Genomic DNA, 19128 nt, shown 5'->3' with positions numbered 1-19128 from the left:
CTTGATGCAACATTGAAAGACGCACCCGAAAACCAGAGTGTTGTTTCCATGCAATATTGAAAAGCAACAAGCTTTCTCTCTCACTCTTCCGCTCATTAATCCCTCTCTCTCACACACACTCACACTCTCTATCTCTCACTAATATTGAAAAGCTTTCTCTCAAAGAAGTCAGAACCATCCACGCAGATCAAGTCAATCACGTTGAACCCACACACATAACTACTTTGTTTAAAACATAACTATATACATAACTTCATAGCTATGTATTGCTCTGAGCACATAACTATAATCTTGTGGAAAAATTCCGCACCCAATTCTACAGCAATTACCTGCTACAAGGTAGTAGGTAGTCAGAGATAACTGAACTCAATAAGCACAACAACTGGATGGAATTTATATTGCACTGCGAAATTTCTACTTGTTTTATAATCTGAACAAACCACATTTCGGCTTCACTTGACTGGTAATGTGAATTATTATCCAGCCTTAGGAATGTGTGTGGTATCTGGTATGCTACTCAGATTTACACCTGCGCTCTGATATTTTTTGTGAAATGTTTAAACGTGTATATATTTTTGGTGAGGCTACTCTTATAAGGAAATCACTTGAAATATGCACTCACTTGAAACTAGCATCAGTATGTTAAAACATGCTGTGAAAAAAAGTTTTTAATAAAGTGAAATTGGGTAATACGGCAAGGCAGAACATCCAAAAGTATCTCTCTGCCAATAAAAGCCATATGAATAAATAATAATGTGTACTTAGAGATCTAAGCATAGAGATCCCGGTTTCAAACCCTCTCATTACCAAAAGTTTTTTAACCAGATCACTCCCGTGTTATCGGATAGGCATGTTAAACTGTCGGTCCCGGCAGAAGTATGACAGTCGTATGGCCCATTGACGGCTTAAATTGTATATTCAGGCGGTGGGACCTTCCCGCAAGGGACTCCCCACCAACAAAAGCCATACGAATTTACTTTTTTAATGTGTACTTAGATATTTTATTTCTTGATAATCTTGTATTCATTCTACTGCACAGTGTGTCCAATCGTATTCATTACAGAACCGATATACTGCAGAGTTGGTCCAATTATATTATTCATTATACTGCAAAGTAGGTCTGAGGGTGTAATTTAAAAATACTTCATGCTTTTTCATTGGACTTAGATAACAAAATGATATTATCATAATACCAATTTTTTAACAAAAATTATTGATTGTATGAATAATTAGCTAGCATTATCATGATGATGATGAGCACATATAATGAGCACATCTGATTTGATTTGATTTTTGATTTTGATCATTTTATCACTATTCAACAGTATTTAGTGGTCAAAATCACAAAATGGAGAGAAGTGAGTACTTCTCTTCCCTTATCTCTGCACAAAATCAGACCCAAAATCAAATCTTTTTCCCAAGAAAAGAGGTTAGAGCAGCGTTCAAAATTAATGGAGGGGTAGAAGCTGATTTTTGCATAAATGAGCTTAGGAGGCATCGAGTATTTATCTATTTAACACTAATTATTGATTAAATTGATAATATGCTATTATTTATCAGTCATATTGGTGATTGTAGAATGTAATTAATATTCCTTAGGACACCCAGAGAGAAAAATGTTGGAATCTCCAAATTAACTCTATTATTTACTATTATAATTTGAATGGAAATGATTAATATCATACTAAACTTATTTCTAAATAAGAATACATTCAAGAATGATATTGGAATATTTCCAATTTATTGGAATATTATTGTAGTGTATTCCTTATTCAATTTGAATCATTGCTTAAAAGAGGTGACAATTACAGCATTTAAATGCGATATTTTTCAACTTTAACCCTTAAAAACTCCGATTCTGTGTAAAATCTGAAGTTCTAAAATTGATTTTATAGAGGTAACAATTACAAAATACATTTGAATGCTATATTTTACAAGGCCCTAACCCCGACTCTGTGTAAAATATAAAGTGATAATTATTTTTTTTAAATTGAAATTTGATAATACATTTCCAAAATTGAAATTTATGTATGTATGTTACTGTACATGAAGATACAATTGCATCAATGCTTGTCTCTTTATCAGAAGGAGAATCGTTCCCATGAGACATACTATCACCGTACCCCAACACTAATCGTCAATATTCTGAATTACTAGGACAGACCAACAAACAACTCCGTTATTATTAAACCAGTCACGACATTCGTTAAAACAAAATCGAGCGTAATTGCGCCACAATTACTGCAAATTTCATTTTTATACAATTACTAATTCAGTAAAGAATGAAGCTAAGAGAATATTAGTCTCCGAATTTATACAATTACTAGATCAGTAACTCAGAGAATTGAATAAAGGAAAAAAATAGGACGGAGTATTTGAAAAAGATGTAAGAACTCGAAACTCAAACCACAATACTACTGTATTCAGGTTATTTGGATCGGATTCAGACAGGTTAAGTTGAACTGATGAAGTTGATTTCAAGCTGTAACTAATCCATATTACCTTGAAAGTCCATGAACTAGTTTTGTAAACAGTACTGATAAGGAATCAAGTACATTATCGATCTCTCTCTGTTTCTCTTTATTGTTGTCTCCTTCTCCATTCTCTCTTTCTCTATTTATTCCTCGTTATCATCTCTTTTTCTCTCATCTCCTCGCACTCATGCCTCGTATCTCACGGAATCTCCCTTCCAGTTGTTTCTCTCTCTCCTTCCGATTTCAGTCTCACGGCATCTTCCAACACATCTTTCACACAACTCTCTCTCTTGCCTTGTCTCTCTCGCTCTCTTGCCTTCTCTCTCTCTCTTGCACTCTCTCACACTCACCCTCTTGCACTCTCTCACACTCTCATTCTGTTACGTGTTTGACGCAGTACCGGCACGCCATCCTTTTCAAGTCGTTTATCGAAATGTGTTCGTTCGTCTTTTCTTTTCTTCATTTTTTCTCTCCACTTTCTTTCTCTTTCAAAACAAAGACACATGTGTGCGTGATACCCGCAAGTGGCGTACATCTTCAACTTGAGATTTTCAATACCTTGCCTTTGGCGGTAAAACTCTATCGTTTTCACATTAGGAGATCTCAGCAGAAAACAGAGACTTGGTTTTCAGATTTGAACAGATAAGAAGTAGACTGTAATTTGAATAGAAATTTGGAAAATGCTGAATGTTATCACACTTGTTTAAGGCTACTTCAGTCACGAGTAGCCTAAATACAAATAATGTAGCCTGAAATGCAAATACTGTATCCACGTCTATTGTAGAATAAACCGATACCTTATTTTATTCACGGCCCACAGATTGATAGAATCGGTACCAATTATAGGTATTGATAAATATATTTTAAAGTTTTTAATAAAGGGCACTGAAAGTTTTTATATTGTTTTTATTATTTTGAATTAAGTAGCCCATATAAGTGAAGTGATTCTATAGGTATTGATGTATGAAATCTGGTGGCAAATGACCTAGTGTCAAGTAGCCTATTAACAAAATATGAGTTTTATAGATTTTATAGATAAAATAAAAACTCAGGAAGTCAAAGTGCAAATTTTTAGTGAGAAAACATGAAGAACCCTATGAAGAAACATATAAACTTGAGTGTTGATAGGACATAGGAAATGACATTGGGTAATACGGCAAGGCAGAACATCCGAAAGGATCTCTCTGCCGATAAAAGCCATATGCAATAGCTAATTCATGAAACAAAATAGATCCATGCCTGTTATTATTGTGTGATTCAAACTCACTAGACTCTAATTAATTACTAAATTTAATATAATAAGATAATCTATACTATAATAAAGGAAAGAACTGGCTTATACACGTACGGGATAGGAAAATTATGTTTGACGCATCATCACGTCTGAACTACTGGACTGATTAAAATTTCGCACATAAATTCTTAACCAACCGAGGTTGATTATAGGCCTATTTTTAATTCTTCATGATTTCATTACGTCAAGTTTTAAAATAGACCCTTGCAGAGCACGGGTTACCTGCTACTATAACATAATACACATAACTAATGTATAATTACTACATATGTACATGTAATAATTGTACATGACTGAATAAATAAATATATAAATATAAATATAACATAACATTAGCCCCCTTCAGTTGTTACAATACATAAACTCCATTAAATCTAGTCAAGTATAACAATAATTACAGGTAATAGTTCTCAATTTCTAGCTAACAGAATTATTGGAAAGGATTTGAGAAAGTCAAGAGGAAATAGCGTCGTTATAAGAGGACCTTCGTCTGATATTGCTTTGAGGAACCCAATTATGATGAGCATTCTTGACCTCTCCCTTGGCTTTTAACAAGCCATTTTTGATAAGTGACGCTTGGTTGATCATGTGAACGGTTTTCTAACTAAACTTGATTTAATTAATACTAAACTGTTTCCTTCCACACATCAAATGAAACATAATTTCAACCTTCAAAATTGAAATAATCCGTTTTTTAAGTGCTGGAAATTAAAAATTTAGTTGAATATTAAGTTTAATAAATAAAGGTTTCATCTCTTTCAAGGTACGTTACTTGAGTTCAATAATGAAAAAAATTGAATGTTATCAAATCTGAAAAGTCAAGATTTTCTAGAATTAAATTAAAACAGCTTATTTCTAGTTATCGACGAATACGGCCATCTTCTAATAAATAAAAATGTTATGCCTTCGACGTTATTGATGAATGTGATTTACTGCCGCTATCTTCCAATAAATAATCACAATGTCATCTCTGAGACATAAAAATATCGAGACAAAATATTTTCAGACATTTCAAATCTGTAGAAGCCGAACCAAGTTTGTAGGACGCAGGCGGTGAATAGAAACAGGTTGATGATAAGATGATACTCTCTACACATTTCAATATCATGTTTTGGAATCTGAGATGAGTTGACACCTGAAAAACATGACACCAAAAAGAATGCCAGATTCGAAACCTGGGTGAGAATATTGTGGAGTTGTTTTAATTTTAGTATTGCATCGAGAAATTTGATAGAGGAACCAGCTAGAGGTGTGAATTATTCAGTTTCAATCGCTGAGATGTTGAGTGGAAAATATTGATGATGAACAACGAAAGAGAGAAACTAGGTAGAATAATAGGGAGAATATTTTGTTGGATTAATATAATTATAATATTTATTCATGAATTGAATAGTATCAATTTACTTGATTTTTGTAGAAATGTCATGTTTTGGCTATAGGTAGTGTCATTATCATCAAGTGCCAAAAAAACTACTGTATTTATATTCTCGAACTCAATCTATTCACGAAACAAACAAAATACATTATAAAGAGAAATCACACTAAAAAAAGTTGAGAATCTTGATTTTTATTCTATACTATACGTGCTCAGCAAGGGTCTAATTAAAAGCTTGACAAACTGAAAACTTGACATACTGAAATCTTGAAGAATTATTCAAAGTAGGCTCATAACCATCCTCAGTAGATTGAGAATCTACAAGCGAAATTTCAAGTTATTCAGTCCAATAGTTCAGACGTGGTGAATTGTCATTCATGAATTTCCTATACCTATACATCTATAAGCCAATTATTTCCTTTATTATATCATGGATTTCAAAATAATATTGGTCAGCCCTACAATATACCATACAGTACTAATATTATAATATTACAGTATTATAGTCTTCTTTCTTAAGGGTTACTCTTGAAAATAAATAAAAATAGAAATCTAAGTACCCTTTTAAAATTATTTAATCACAACATTTTTCGGTTTTCTTTTTTCTCCCGTTATTATCTTCTGAGGTAGTATTTTATTCAAATATTTGCAAGCTTTACTTGATAATGGCTTTATATAGCCGAAACATGTTGTGAGTGAACAATTTTAAAAAGGGTACTGAGATTTCTATTTCTATTTTTCTATTTATGCACAGTATTATAATATGCCTTAGTTCATCATAATATTATAATTAACAAAATAAATAGGTTTTCCATTCTTCATATAGTATAAATACTGGGAAATTAATATAGTGAAATACATTTTCATTCATCGATATAAAATTGAGGTGTAGAATATTCAAGAGGAAAGGAAAACTGAGATAATATAAGCACGAAATTGAGTGGATGCTGCATGAATGAATAACGTTACAACGGAGAATGAATAGACGGGAAAGTAGGTACCATTCTAAAACATAATTCAAGGGTTCTAATTAAAATGATCACAAATATTGAAATCATGTAAAATATAATTCATGTGTGATTGATGACTACGGTAGAGCTACAACAAAATCCGGATTTAGGATAGAATATGAAGAGGTTTCGAAAGGTACTAAATATTTTAAAAGTTTCAATGAAAATAATGGCAAAAACTAGTAATTATAGGACTATCAGTCTAATCTATGTGATGACTACGGTAGGGCTACAACAAAAATCCAGATTTAGGATAGAATCATGTAGTATGAGGAACGAGGTAAGTACAAGATATTCTTGTCTCTTTTCTCTTTCACTCTCTCTCTCTCTCGATCTCTCTCTCTCTCTGCTCCTATCTCTCAATCTCTCTAAAAGGAGAGATAGACTGATAGAAAAGAGTGAAAGAGCTGGAAAGGTCTGAAAAAGAGGCCACCAATACGGTATTGCGTCAGCGTGACAAAACGATTGCACGCTCTAGTCCGTGACCATGACTGTGAACTTCACCGAAACTGAGACACCATTACTTTCGTGTACTTTACCATCGATTCAGTTTTTTTCACGAAAAAGGCTTTTTTCCAATGTTCAATCAGTCGAACCAATAATATTGATCAAGTTTGTAGAGTGAATATTGATGTTGTGGAACTTCTCCATAATTGAAGAGACTTGACATATTGACATATTGTCAAAAAATCCACTTCATTTTTATAAAAAAATATTATTTTACAGGAGCATGCTTTCGTGTGTGCTCATGTGAAATAATTATTTTCATTAGAACCAATAATTGTTATTCAGTTATTTAAATAGGAATTATTAGGCTACAAAGGAGCAATAATTTGATAAATTTAGTAGTACGGTACTTTGAGTGTTTGAATGGGTGACATTCACTTTATCAAGATTTCAGCTGATCAAGTACTAGTTAGAGTAGTCAACTTCAGTACATCATGTTTTCAGTACCCAATGTCAAGTTCCTGTTTCATTAATTAAGTCCATTTATCATATATTTGCATCATAGCATCATATATTTAATTCTAGAATTATCACATAGTTCTGAATAATTTATTGAATTTATTATGTAACAAACAACACTGATGTGAAAACATTGGTAGATAAAATACTCAGGCAATCCTTGTGTAAATTTTTCATTCCAAATTAAGGTTATGCTACTGTTCAAAATGTAGGTTAGGATAATAATATGTTTATTTCACTTGTTCAATTTTTAGTGTAAACAAAATAATACCAGGATAAAATTGAAATCATAAAATTGGATATCAAAAAAATTGAGAATTCATAAAATTGTAATATATATTTTTTATTACATAAATATTTCATAAATTTGAAATCATAAAATCGAATATCGAAAAATTGAAAATTGGTAAAATTGTATATAATTTTCCTTATTAAATCATAAATCTATATATATAAAAGCGAAATGGCACTCACTCACTGACTGACTGACTCACTCACTCGCTGAACAAAAAATCTACTGGACCAAAAACGTTCAAATTTGGTAGGTATGTTCAGTTGGCCCTTTAGAGGCGCACTAAGAAATCTTTTGGCAATATTTTAACTCTTGAGGTGGTTTTTAAGGGTTTAAAGTTCGTCTTTTAGCATGTATATTCTTCTTATTCTCTTAATTATAATTGAAAAATGTCCATACCATATTTTAATATAGAACTATAATCTAGAGAAAGTACCTCTTCGAAACAGTTGTTTACTGGTAAATAAATCAATAATTTTCTCAGGTTGGCATTAAGTTGAGTTGACTTTGTTAGGTTGGCACCAAGTTGAAGATTGAAATGCATTTATCGCGGAAAAATTGATTGGGCACTGCTACTTCAATCAGAGCTATTCCTGGGAATATTATATTACTAGCCGTCAGGCTCGCTTCTCTCGCCATATCCGTTTAGCCAGACATTTAGTCTGGACCCCCGAGTGGATCGTCCTAACATATCCGACGATATAATGATCGTCCTACAAATGGAAAATGATCTCATTCTTGGACGATCCAGTCGGGGGTCCAGGGGGCGGAGCCCCCTGCCTAGACGGATACGGCAAGCGAAGCGAGCCTGACGGCTAGTATTTCATAAAATTGAAATTGCCATTTGAAATAAAAATCCAAACCCCTAACCTTTTCCCAACTCCTCCCTAACCCATTCCAACTAATCCCTTACTAGTGAGCAACTGTGTAACTGGCTGTGTATCGGCCTGCAACGAAAACTTGATGCTGTGAATAGTTGACGTAATGAACGTCTCAACTTCCACTTTCTTTCAGTATCTCAAGGATTGGTCAAATTAGGTACATGACGAACTGAAAACTTAACGGACTGATGTACTCCCGTCTGTAGTAAAGTTTATGAGAATTTTGTATTGGAGTGCTGGAGTAGGCGTTAAATGTTCAATAGTTTAATTAATAACCTATTTCGGACTATGTGTAACCTTATCTAAATTTGGGAGATTAATAGCACAAGGTTACCTTATTTTTCTCTCCTTATCATTTCGATGATGTACTTATTGTATGAATGAATGAATAATAATAAGAAATTCCTATCCTATTATATCCTATTATATTAAGCGTTCAATTTATGTACATATTTTTATATTTATCTGGTTATTTTTATATCTGTTTATTTACATGGTTATTTATGTCTAATGGATCTCGAAAACGACTCTAACGATTTTCACGAAATTTGGAACATAGTGGGTTTATGATATAAAAGTTCGATTGCACTAAGTCTCATCCCTGGGAAAACTCGCTGAAGGACATGAAAAGGATAATAATTATTCATCCTTGGAAAAACAGATGATAATTTCGTCGTCTGTTGATAAGAATATTTACTTAATCATTCAGAATTTATTACTCAACTTATAGAAAAGTACCACAGGCTTATAAGCCAAAAACGGTTCCAATTCTAATTTATACAACAGTCCAAATTTAGCTAGGTTATCTGTCACTTAACATTCTTTAATTACAAACTCAATTTACAATTCAAAACATTCAAAAATCATTTTAAATCGAAAAAATACTACTAAATTGAATTTAATCAATCACAATTAATTAGGAAATTTTTAAAATGTCACAAAAAATTGAAAAATGTTGATAACAGAAGATGCGTGTGCCTGTGTGGGAGAGAGATCAGCTGTGTAATCAATCATCTTATCTCACGAGAAATATTATCTAGAAATTTTAATCGACTTGATCAAAACAATCTGATTTGTTGACATGACATGGTATATCATTCTAAATAATAGTATATCATAATTTTCAAAGTTAATCATCATTTTACAGTTTTAAGTGATTAGTGAGTGTTATTTTGTTATTCAATTTGGTTTGTAAACAATCTAAATTAGAACTTTTCTATTTTCAAATGTTTGGACTGAAAATTGGACCTGAATTCAAGTGTATGGAACATAGCCCACTTTTTGGACGATTTATAGTCCATAGATAGAATTTCGGGGAAGGAACAGTTTTGGGCTATGCCTGTTTGTCCTTCCCCAATCATTTTGAAGAATTTTGTTCTGTTATCAATAAATAATTAACGAGCGAAGCTCGGTGCCCCGATATTAACTCATAATACAAGTAGAGAGTACAGAAAATAAGAGTCGAGCTTATTATGAATACTTGTAATTCAAGATTAATAGGCATTTCTCTATTTCTATACCGGTACTCTATGAAAACAATTCATTATTATATTTTAACACTTCCATTTCGAATATCATCATTTTTTTCTTTCATAACTCCTTCCATTTCTCTACAGTCTTCAGAGTGTACACAACAAAACATGACAGAAATACCCATTCGTTCACGAAAGGAAACTGATTTAGAACGTAATAAATCAAAGCGAGGAAGTAGACACTTAGGATGGATGGATGAAAAGCACATCTTTGTATAAATACAACAATGTACACTTCCTCTTGGGCCCAATATTGATTTCGAAACTGAAAAGCATCTATTCACCAATAAGGACACAATTCAATCACCTGATTTTCTCCTTCTTCAGTTTCCTTCGTCCTTTTGATCCTCAGATTCTATATTTCATTTTCTTTCTCTTCTCAGACTTTTCCACCTTTGTTTTCTTATTTATGCTCCTTCTTTCCAACATTCTACCTATCCTATAGTGAGGTCCACGTTATAATGGCAGTGTTTGTTTAGCAATGGTATTGCTATCCTTGTCTATCATTCAACAAAGCGGATAGCGCTATCTCTTCCTTGCTTTGCTCTGTTGCCAGATCGTCTTTTAGCAATGTAGAATAATTAATTAATTAACAAAATATATTACACTCAATTATGTAAATTCATTATGAAATCATTGAAAAATATAATTTATTGCTTAATAAAATATAATTGATTATTTTAAACTAGAATGAACAGTTAATATTACATTGATAAACCATGAATTACAATATTATTAATTATTAATTTCAATATTACAATAAATAAATATAAATATATCAATCCTGTATCAGCTACCGTCTATATAAGCCATTGACAAGACAGAGGTTCGGCAACGTTGTTCTCCTATCTTTCTCCACTGCCATTATAACGTGGACCTCGCCATAATCCTACATACACTTATATTTTCTTCTTCCTCCTGCTTCTACTCCCCCTCCTTCTTCTTCTTCATCATCTCTTTTTCTTCCGTCACTTTCTTTTTTCTACCTTGATTTATCAGATCTTTTTCTCTTGTTTTTGTTTTCTTACGTCTTCTTTCTCTTTCTACTTCTCCTTCTTCTCCACCATGAATCTCTATTTGCCTTTGATTCTCCTTCTTCTGCTAATCCTCTTCCCCTTCTCTTCTTCCCCTTCTCTTCTTCACCACCACTCCTCTTGCTCATTCTCATCCTCCTCCTCCTCCTCTTCCTCCTTCTTCTTCTCCTCCTCCTTCTCTCTCGTCTTCTCCTCCTTAATTATCTTCGTTCTCATTTTCCTGCTTTCCATCCTCATATTACCTCTTTTCATCCTCCTCTCCCTTCTTTTCATCCACTTCTTCCTCATTTTCATCAACTTATTCCTTATTCGCGCCCTATTTTTCTTCCGTTTTTCCTGTTACTTCTCGTCTTCTTTTCCCTTCCCATCCGCCTCTTCTTCTTTATTTACATTATCCTATTCCTATGCATTATTATCTACAAGATATCCTTGTCTCTTTTCTCTGTATCTTTCTCTTTCTCTCTCTCTCTCTGCCTCTCTCTTCTCTCTGTATCTTTCTCTCTCTCACTCTCCGCCTGTCTCTCCTCAATGTATATTTCTCTTTCTCTCTCTCTCTTCTTTCTCGCAATGTTTCTAAAAGGAGAGATGGACGAGTATTCCTACTCATCCTTCTCCTATTCATCCTCCTCCTATTTCTTGTACTTCACCGCTTCTTTCCTTTTTCATTCTCCTCCTAATCCTCATCCTCAACTTTCGATCCCTTCTTCTTCATCTAGTTCGTCTCAATCTCCCTCTTATTTCTCTCCTCTTTCCCCTTTTTACTTCCCTCGTTCGGCTTCTACTTCTCATCTATTATTTCACCTCCTATTTCTCCACTTTTCCCTTCTTCTTCTTCTCCTCCTCGCTTCTTCTTCTTCTTCATAATCATTTTCATCATCTTCTTGTTCTTGTTCTTCTTCTTTTTCTTCCTTTCTATCCTTCTATACCTTGTTTTCTGTCCTCTTCTCCTTTCCACTCTACACATCTTCAACTCCTTCTCCTCCTCCTTCTACTTCTCCTCCTCCTTTTTCTTCTTCTTCTTCTTATTCTTCTTACTCTTCTTTCCAATCCATAGTTATTTCTCTTCCTCCTTTTCTTTTTCTTCCTTCTATCCTTCTATACCTTCCTCCCTGTCCTCTTCTCCTTTCCACTCTACACCTCTTCTACTCCTTTTCCTCCTCCTCCTCCCACCAAACCCTCCAGACGAGGACAGTATAGAAGAATATAGAGCACAATAGTCCCCAGCTATTTCTAGTTAGTAGGCTATCGAAAAGGGTTTGAAAAATTCCTGCCGTCTCGGCGCTCTATGCTGAGCAGGGGATTTCCATTTTCCACCGGGCTTGTAGTTTATGAAGGGTGGTCGACACCCCTCTCCTCTTTCCCCTACTTTTGTTGGCGGTGGGAGGGGGTAAGTAAGTTGAAGTTGTGCAGTGGTGATCGAAGGGTTGTTGTATTATATGCTTCCATGGTACCCCTTCAGCCCTTCAGCCAATGGCAAGCAAGTTTCAGTTCCAGTCGGAGTGAAGCATCTCTCAACTCAATAATATTTTCATCAGTTTTGGTTCTGCTCAACAAATCTAGTGCGCTTAGGGACAAAAACTGTAGTGTTCTATTTACAAAAAACTTAACGAGCTCCTCTTCCTGAGATGTATCCCAAAAAACGTTTCAGTTTAACTGGTTCTTGACAAAGTTTACGTTAACCGTTTCTTAGAAAAAAACGTTTATAGTTAGGGACAAAACTCCAGTGTTCCATCCCCACAAACTCAACGTGTCTCTCTCCAAAAGTCTTCCCAAGATAATATCCAATAAAACGTTTCAGTTTAACCGGTTCTTGACAAAGTTTACGTTTATCCGTTTCAGCTTCAGTGTTACAACCTCAAAAACTCAACGTGTCTCTCTCCAAAAGTCTTCGCAAGATAATATCCAATGAAACCTTTCAGTTTAACCGGCTCTTGACAAAGATTACGTTTATCCGTTTCTCGAAAAAAATACTCTTATAGATAGGGGCAAAACTGTAGTGTTTCATCCCCAAAAACTCAACGTGTTTTAGAAGTTTTCCTAAGATGTATCCCTAGGAACGTTTCAATTCAACCGGTTCTTAAAAAATTACGTCTATCCGTTTCTTGAAAAGATGACTTTTATCGTATAATCGTTCGATTGTACGATGACGATCAAAATCTAAGTCTGATAACATTGTTCTAACATAATAGACTGTGTTCTATTCTAAAACCATCAAGAGTGTTTCCATCAAAAGTCCGCTTCATAATATGCTATCAGCTCAAACAGTTTTTTACAACGTACATATTTATTAGATTATTGAAAAATTACTTCCATAGTGCGATTAATGATGGGCTCCTGAGGAAAGGATTATTACATAGTGCATTGAATTGATTTATGTTCTTTCATCGAAGATATTCTGGTGCAATCAGAGATAGTATAGGATATAAAATCTACATTTTATAAGGAATATGACCGGATGATGGTGAAGTCAACGAACTCATTTTTTAAAATTCCACATGATATTCCATAAATGTCGTAGATGATAGTGGTGGTTTTAATATTAGGGTTGAAAACAGTTTGGAGTTTGAAACAATCCCTGCAGTTGTAGAGGATACTCGATAACTACGATGTGATGAAGTCGTCCTTATGGAATTGCAGCCTTGATGCTACCAGCGTCTAACTATGGACTTCGTAAGTTACTAAATCAATTTCTGCACTTATTGTAGTTCATTTTTTAAATTCAACAACAATAACAACAATAGTTTTTAACACCAATAATACTCATGTTATGTATTTATTTATCTATTTATTCATCATTTACAATCAACTAAAGGACAAAGAAACATACTACAGTCCAAAACTTCTTTTCATCCCGATTTCATAAAATAAATTATCCAAATAAAGGCTATGTGCGACTTTTCAATTCTCCACCAACTTCTTCCACATTGAAACAAAGCACAAACACTTGAAATAATTGATTTTGAATTTAGGAAGACTAAGATACGAATTGATAACAAAATTCTTTCTACTTAGCACTCAAAACTGTAAAATAAATATTAATTTGAAATATTTATAATATTTTGTATTGGTTTTAGAATATCTGGATGAGATGTATCTCTCTGAATGATAGATTTATAATTTATACTATCATATTCTGTATTGATTTCGATCTGAACGAGCTGTATTTCTAGAGGGGTGGGCTAATTTTATCCAATATCAATACAGTATGAAAATGAAAATTATCGATCGGATTCAGTTTATTTTTTGGAAAATATAATTACCGTACCACAGTATAGTATAATCACACTTTACAAAGTAGCACTATTGATGTACTACCGTAAGTCAGGCACACACCAGTTAGTCACGACATGATCAGACACGTTTAGTCACAATACTTCACATTGTTGCTTCTGACGCAACTCACACTGATTAGTCATTGCAATAGCCTGTCTTCATAAGCAACTATGTGAAGTATTGTGACTGAAAGTGTCTGATCATGTCTTGTCTTGTCTTGACTAACTGATGTGCGCCTAGCCATTCAAACCGGGTCCTATCAGCGGAGGACCACTAGAGTATAATACTACCCGTTCAAAAACATCGAACATCTATAGAGAGCTCCTGCATCTAGGGATCTAGATAATCCGGAGCGTATGCTTTTGTAAAAGTAGTAATATCCCTCCGCGAACCAAAACTACGGGACTCTTACTTTGTTTTATAAAAATCTATTGCATAGAAAATACAACCAAGTGTATGGTTTTAATAAATAAGAATCTCTGAAGCAGCCAATATTATGTTTTATAAACATTCGTAGAACTCAAATTGCTGTATTACGTAATTTATTATAATATCTCAACTCAAGTCTTTCAAGAGTTCAAGTTATCCCAATTTTCCTTAATATTGGATGACTGGATGACGGTCTTTCATATTGGACTACTATACAAGACCGCAACTATACTATAGCTCTACAGTATAATAATCAGACAGTAGCTTCCATCCAACAACCATCAATACTTATCTTTCTAGGATATATGTTTCCCTCGCGATGAAAAAAATACAAAATATTTACTTTTCTACAATATAATTTCAGCATTTATAGACAAGATACATGAACAGATATACTTTGAAATATAATACATCTAGATAAATGTAGAGATTTGGAAGATATAGTGAAGTCCACATTATAACAGTGGAGAAAGATAGGAGAAAAACGTTGCCGATCCTCGGTATAGTCAATGTTATAGTGAAGCTATAAAATAATAATAATTTATAGCCAGGGAGGATTATTGATTATTATTTATTCTTTTATACATTGTTTATTGACAATAAAAGTTTTTATTGTTATTTAAATCTTGGAACATAATATACCCAATGTACTACAATACACTATAATACTTTAGCTGATACAGGTTTATTGATGTGATAATAACGGTTCATTATCGTTTAAAGTAATCAATTATATTCTATTAAGAGAGGAATTATATTTTTTAATAATTTCAAAATGAATTTTCATAGTAAAGATGAAATATTTTTTTAATCAAATTATCAACTCAACGTTAAAAGACGATCTGGCAACAGAGCAAAGCGAGAAAGAGATAGCGCTATCCGCTTTGTTGAATGATAGACGACTTTGTTGATTGATGTAATATTAACGGTTCATTATAGTTTATTATATAGTTTATCATTATAACGTGGTCCTCACTATAGGATATTTTTCCATCAGAATGGAAAAATTAAAGATTTTTTTCTCTACAATATAATTTCAGCATTTATAGACAAGATACCGTACATGATCAGAATATCTCAAATATAAATAATTATATAGCAATACCATTGCTAATCAAGCACTGCCATTATAACGCGGTCTTCACTATAGGATATTTTTCCATCGGAATGAGAAAATAAAAGATATTTTTTTCTACAATATAATTTCAGCATTAATAGACAAGATACCGTACATGATCAGATATATCTTGAAATATAATACATCTAAAGAAATGTAAAGATTTGGATGATAGATGAACATTTTAATCTTAGAACATAATATACCCAATGTAACTTGTAGCACCCTTGTTTATTATAAAAACTTAAAATATTTGAACACTAAGTTTTTATAATAAACAAGGGTGCTACAAGTTATATTTGTTTTATTAATTTAAAAGCAGCCCATTTCAATAAGTGTTTTATACCCAATGTATACACCACAGAAGTTGAATTCCGAATTCAAGGAAGATAGAATATTGTGTAGGCGCAAGATTAATCTCCAAGATTACTACGTCTTTCTCAATAATCAATTGACGCAAATTGGAGCTTGTGACTAATCACTTTATTTCAACTTAATCTCAGTTCGCGAATCACCTACGTAGTGGGATTGGTTCTACACTCGTAAAAACCATTATGAGTGGAGCTCTTTAAATTTGTCACACACGCCACACGACACCTGTTCATTAACATCCGATTGATTGCTTTCTGGGTTGGTTGCTGATTGGTGACGTCACCGTCACAAAACCAAGTAAACAACACATTTTTATTGGTGTAGTCGGATTGCCTTCTAACTGTCAGCATTGTTTGAATGAGAGAACTTAGCTGATATTCATAAGGAATACTGACAGTTTAAGTGGATCTCACTATAGTGAGGTCCACGTTATAATAGCAGTGTTTGATTAGCATTGGTGATGCTATCCTTGTCTATCATTCAACAAATCGGATAGCGCTATCTCTTTCTCGCTTTGCTCTGTAGCTAGATCGTCTTTTAACAATGTAGAATTGATAATTAACAAAATATTTCATCTTAATTATGAAAATTAAATTTAAATTGTTGAAAAATATAATTTCTTGCTTAATGAAATATAATTGATTATTTTAAACGAGAATGAACAGTTAATATTACATTAATAAACCTGTATCAGCCACCGTCCGTATAAGGCATTGACAAGACAGAGGATCGGCAACGTTCTTCTATTATCTTTCTCCACTGCCATTATAACGTGGACCTAACTATAGAGATAGAGAGATGTTTTAATGAGGAATTTGATACGGTGCCTGATTTGTATCGCCGTCTGTGATACAAAGGTTCTTGATTTGTTGTAATTTTTTTGGATACGGTGCCTGGCTTGTATCGAAGATAAGATACAAATTTTCTAGATAAATTTTTTGATTAGGTGCCTGGTTTGTAACGTAGTCCGTGATACAAATTTTGTAGATTTTTTTAAATTTTTTGATGCGGTACATGGTTTGCATCGTTGTCCGTGATACAAATTTCCTCGATATGTTGCAAATTTTCTGATACGGAGCCTGGTTTGTACCGTAGTCCGTGATACAAATTTCTGGATTTGTTGCAAACTTTAGATTTTAGTTCATTTAATTTGTGTATGGTCAGATTGAATTCAAGCTGTGGGCAATGGTTGAATGCAAAGCGTTGTTGCTATTATTTTATAAGGACATTTTGAATTTAATGTGAGGGTTGAATGCAAAGTGCCAATTCAAACGGAATATCATCTTAACTGGATTAATTCAATGTTAAGTCTAGTTTAATAAAATTTGATTCATATTGAGATTAAATCACCAGCTTATTCAATTCAGTTTAAGCTTTCAATGTGCAAACGGCACTTAAAAGATCGTTTTTCACAACAAAATATACATAAGTTTGCAAATGTAACTAGAATGCATGTATTCTAACATGCAACATGTATTCCAACATATTATAACATCCTATACTAATAAACGAGCAACTTATGTTTATATGTTTAGATGTTTGGATGTTTAGATGTTTATATAAATGTTTGTATTTCACCGGATCTCGAAAACGGCTCTAACGATTCTCACGAAATTCAGAACATATTAGGTTTATAATAAAAAGATTCAATTGCACTAGGTCTCAACCCTGAGAAAACTCGCTGAAGGACTTAAAAAGGATAATTATTATTCATCCTTGGAAAAACAGTTGATAATAATTATTTCGTCGTCTGTTGGTGATGAAAGTGAGTGAGCAAGTTCATGTGTGTGGGACTGTGTCAAAATTATGACTCAGCTGTTGAACTTTTGTAATCATTCAATCAAGTACTTAGTGCTGGTTGCAAAAAAGCCGGATTTATCAATCCTGATCAATTCCAGTAGATTCATCTTTCTGAAATGGTCTTCTCTGAATTAGTTCTCGTGAAGTTAATCAGGACCAAAATTTAACCGGCTTTTGTGCAACTAGGCCTTTGTGAGGGAAATTTTTGCATTCCTCTGGGAATTAATCTCAGTTTACTGTGATTCGATAGAATATTTCACGAGTAGAAAGTTTATTTTTAGCCTTTGCACAGCCCTAAGCTCCAAGGGCCGTATTTATAAATTCTTTCTACAAATCACAACAATAATTATTGTAGGTCTTCCTTTGGAAGCAAAATCTCAAGATATTAATCATTCATTTAAAGTTTATACTGTAGATGGGAAAAAATATTTTTTAAACACTTTATTAAACCTTGAACCTTCCAGTCTCCAAACCCTAACTCTCCGACAAAACTATTTTTCATCACTCAATTCTACCAGCAATTCCCCAAAAATCACCTGACATTCAAAGTTGGTTTTCAAGGCCTTGACAACGTCTGCAGCAATATAGAACAACACTAAACAACAACAACTATATTATAGAACAACTCCAAACAACAACTATAGGCTATAGAACAACTCTAACCACAACTATACATATAGTGCTGAGTTGTAGTGAAATAACTGATTGGTTTGAAATTAGTTAACGCTTGTTAGTTAGAAAGAAAACAACAAACAAAATCAGTTTCAGCCGCATTTGGGAAATTACTTTCAACATGCAACAGAAAACGCCTTGAACTACAGTGATTGTTGGCTGATTGAAAGTTTTGGAACGTTTTTCTATCGGGATGTTTTAGTTTTTAGAATCGAATTGTTTTTTTGGTAATTTTCGTTCAACTCGATGGAATTTAACGAATTTGTAACTATTATTCTTGTTTTTTTTATTGGGGAGGTTACTTATTTTCGTTCGATTCAGAAAATTGAGAAATTTGAAAGTTGCTAAATAAATTTGAAGCAGGCCTCAAATTATTGTTTTTACTTTTCACTAAAAGACAATTTCATTATAGCACAGACATTTATGAATTATTTATTTTAGATTCATCAGGATATTGGTGAATTTGAAAGTATTTTTCTTCTTCTTCTTCCCTCTTCTTCTTCTTCTTCTTCTTCTTCTTCTTCTTCTTCTTCTTCTTCTCCTCCTCCTCCTCCTTCGTCTTCTCCTTCTTCTTTCTATCCTTCCTCTTCTTGCCCTTCTTCACCAT

The sequence above is a fragment of the Nilaparvata lugens genome, chromosome 7 (genome assembly GCF_014356525.2).
Source record: "Nilaparvata lugens isolate BPH chromosome 7, ASM1435652v1, whole genome shotgun sequence".
In the NCBI taxonomy this organism is placed as follows: Eukaryota; Metazoa; Arthropoda; class Insecta; order Hemiptera; family Delphacidae; genus Nilaparvata; species Nilaparvata lugens.
The sequence above is the reverse complement of the archived record's forward strand: the minus strand, read 5'-3'. Positions refer to the sequence as shown.